This window comes from Myotis brandtii, unplaced genomic scaffold (genome assembly GCF_000412655.1).
Source record: "Myotis brandtii unplaced genomic scaffold, ASM41265v1 scaffold3286, whole genome shotgun sequence".
NCBI lineage: Eukaryota > Metazoa > Chordata > Mammalia > Chiroptera > Vespertilionidae > Myotis > Myotis brandtii.
In genome coordinates this window covers 1-3888 of record NW_005362652.1, presented here as the reverse complement: position 1 = coordinate 3888, position 3888 = coordinate 1, and the positions used below count along the sequence as shown (strand labels likewise).

At 43.5% G+C, this 3888-nt stretch overlaps 1 long non-coding RNA gene across 1 annotated transcript; it reads left to right on the top strand.

Moving 5' to 3' along the window:
- Nucleotides 1–397: 397 nt before the first annotated feature.
- On the top strand, nucleotides 398–3787 carry LOC102262601. The gene is made up of 3 exons (XR_313844.2): nucleotides 398–605; nucleotides 3264–3395; nucleotides 3651–3787. It is a non-coding gene; the product is annotated as an uncharacterized LOC102262601 (long non-coding RNA).
- The last annotated feature ends 101 nt before the right edge of the window (nucleotides 3788–3888 follow it).

The following is a 3888-nucleotide window of genomic DNA, read 5'->3' as shown; positions in this document are numbered from 1 at the left end:
TTTCTCTTGGTAAATACCTGAAAGTAGAATGGCTGGGTCATACAGTAGGTGTATGTTTAAGTTTTTAAAAAACTATTTTCCAAGTAACTCCTTTGTCACTAATATAATTCTGTATGTTTCCATTTATAGTATCTTACCTAACCATTTGGCCTGCTGCCTCTGCCAATTTAAAAATAATATTGAGGTCTTGCCAAGACAGTCAAACTGCATTGTGAGACCGAATGTGTGACCAACACACCTTGTGGTGAGTCTGAAATGCCCGATGATAGACTTTTTTTTAATTTTATGTTTTCACTAGAGGCCCTGTGCACAAAATTGTGCATGGGCAGGGAACAAGTCTGTTTATGGAAATATACTTCTATTTCTCTTGGTAAATACCTGAAAGTGGAATGGCTGGGTCATACAGTAGGTGTATGTTTAAGTTTTTAAAAAACTATTTTCCAAGTAACTCCTTTGTCACTAATATAATTCTGTATGTTTCCATTTATAGTATCTTACCTAACCATTTGGCCTGCTGCCTCTGCCAATTTAAAAATAATATTGAGGTCTTGCCAAGACAGTCAAACTGCATTGTGAGACCGAATGTGTGACCAACACACCTTGTGGTGAGTCTGAAATGCCCGATGATAGACTTTTTTTTATTTTATGTTTTCACTAGAGGCCCTGTGCACAAAATTGTGCACGGGCAGGGAGTCCCTCAGCTTGGCCTGCACCCTCTCCAATCCGGGACATCCCTCTTGCAATCCGGAACCACTGGCTCCTAACTGATCAAGTGCCTGCCTGCCCGATTGCTCCTATCCATTCTACCTGCCTTCCTGATCGCCCCTAACTGCCCTCCCCTGCTGGCCTGATTACTCCTAACTTCCTCTGCCTCGTCCCCTCCCACCGTGGCTTTGTCTGGAAGATGTCCAGTATGATTAGCATATTACCCTTTTATTAGTATAATTTTTTTATTTGTAATCAATGACGATACATTTTAAGCAAATAAAGTAACCGTATTATTTCTATTCATTTAATCAGAGTTCAACTCTAAAATTTTAAGAACTACTCCTTGCTAAGAGTCTGATGAAGGGAAGGGTATTTTTAATGATGGCCACATCGTGTGTGTTGTGCTCTCTGCTGGGTGCTTTGCTTCCAAATGAGAACTTGTTCATTAGTGTGTCACAGTTTGTAAACTGTTTTGTATGCATTAGGTTTCAATTGCCCTTTGCAGTGTACACAGATATAGATACATTTTTATTTTGTTTGTTTTTGCAAGTTTATGAAAAGAGTACAAAATGATGCTGTTTTATGTAAGTTTTATTTGGAACCTGAGAGTTTTTGGATCCATCACCAGAAGCTGCTACCCAGCCCTTCTAAGGCATGGGAGGGCTCTTTCTTTTTAGACTGTGCAACTCTGAACTTGCTCTGAAGCACAAGGTTTTCTATCCACCAAACTGCCGTGTGATTTTAAGTATTTTTCTATACATTAGGTTTATTGGCAGCTACTTGATAACTTCCCAAATGTGCTTTCATGCCCAGATAGCTTAAATACAGGTTTCCATCGTGACCTGAAGCACATCATAAATAATACTGCTGTGCTACTTACATGAAGTCAGTTTAGCTTATTTTTCAAAACAATGTTTTGACCAATTATATTACTCCCTTCTGTCCCAACAGTGGGCAGAATAGGCCTTTTAATCTTCTTTTACAGTTGAATAAAAACAAGGTCAGAAAGGGCTAAGAGCCGTAACCTAGAGCCCAGGTCTCCAGCTCCCAGTTTTGGACTTTCCACAGGACCATGCTCCTCTTTCCCAGGACGTTACCTCCTTCTCTCACCCTTATCACCACCAGCAATACTTTTAATTCTTCTGAAAATTCTTGTGTACCAGCTGCACAATGGCACACTTGACCTTCACACAGTCAGAAGCTTTGGATGGTTCCCCAAGAACAGCTGAAAATATAAGAAATGACATGAAATGATAGCAAAGTAGACATCTGACAAAAGTTATTTTTTCCTTTCTATATTTTAGGACCCCAAAAATTATTTCATAGATTTATTGAACACTAGAGGTTCAGTGCATGAAATTTGCACATGGGGAGATCCCCTCAGCCCAGCCTGCACCCTCTCCAATCCGGGACCCCTTGCAGGATGTCTGACTCACAATATGGGATCACTGGCTCCTAACTGCTCACCTGCCTGCCTGATCAGCCCAAACTGCCCCCCCCACCCTGGCCGAGTCACCCCCAACTGCCCCTCCTGCCAGCCTAGTTGCCCCCAACTGCTCTTCCCTTGCCAGCCTGGTCGCCCCTAACTGCCGCTGTGCTGGCCTGGTTACCACTTACTGCCCCCCGTGCTGGCCTGGTCGCCCACAACTGCCCCCCCCACCCCCCCGTGGGCCTGGTTGCCCCATGCACCCTGCTGCTCAGTCATTTGGTCACCCCTCACTAACTCCCTGTGGGCCTGGTCACCGCATGCAGCCTGCTGCTCAATCATTTGGTTGCCCCTCACTAATCCCCCTGCCAGCCTAGTTGCCTCACACAGCCTGTTTGGTCGCCTGTTCAGTTGCGATGGTTGCTTAGGCTTTTATATATACAGAAAATTCTACAGTGGTACACAACCTGGCAAGTCTCTTAATGTACATCCTGAATACCTGCTTAAATCTTAAGCACAGAGTGAGGGTAGACATACTGTTTTTTCTGTATAGAGCCGTCTGTTATGGGGCCATATGTGGAGGAGGCAGGGCCCAAGTAAGGAATCGGTGAGTTAGTGCAGAAGGGTGTGTCCAGATGAGAACGTGTTAGCCGTGGGTGTTAATCATGGTCATCTGTGATGGTAGCAAGAACACAAGCATCCTGAAGAGTGGAGAGAGGAAGGCTCAGGCCCCCTCTGCATCTGAAGCAGGACAGGATGGGGTGCGTGAATGTGAGGAGTTCACAGTAGATCTGTAGAGCGTCTAACTGAGTGGGTCTTCCAGCCCTGGCTTTCCTCCAGCAACTGGCTGTTGGCCCTTGGGGACCAATGGTATAATCCTAAATATAGTCACCATATGTCATGCTATGGAATGTTCTAAGTAATTAACCACTTTAAAAAAAGATACAGTTTCTCATTTTGTTGTGTCAACAATCATAGATGTAAGTTGGGGTTCATATTTCTCCTCTCCAAATGGAACTCAAATATTTGCTGATTCCCTATATATTGGACTGGGATGCAGGCTCTGGTCTGACAAATGGCTGTCCCATGAGTCTTTCAATATCAAATGTGATTTCTTCTTTTTTGACAGATGAAGAACTCCTATTAGCAGGAACTCTCATGAAAGTATTACAAGGCCGGCAGAACATCAGCACTGAGCTGACAATTGAGCCAGAGAGGGCATCCTCAAACAAAAAGAGCGACACTTCCTCATCCCTTATGAGTGAGCAGCTAGATTTTAATGATAAAAGTGATGTTAATAGTGCACTAAATTACCAATTGCCTTATTTCTTGGAGGGAAATCTAGAAGATGTAGAATCAACTTTATTACCATTCATTAAACTCCCTCTTTCAAATGTACACGATGCAGATATGCCCCTGAACCATTTGAAAAACAACAGAAGGAATCCTTCTGTTAAACCGGAACTTAACCATTCAAGTTTCAAAAATTAACCGATGAAACTCTTTTCTGGGATAGGCCTTCTGATGAGACTGCTCACTGAGCAGCAGGAAGTAAAGATATCCAACTCAGAGTGGAATGAGGAACAATGGAAAGATGAGAGGATGCAAACCCTCGGGAAGCAGGAAGAGGTGTCTAATGAGGTGAGGACAGGTCCTGAAACACCTGACCTGGACTTTTAGTCAGTTTAGGACAGTGATGGCGAACCTATGATACACCTGTCACAGGTGACACGCGAACTCATTTTTTTGGTTGA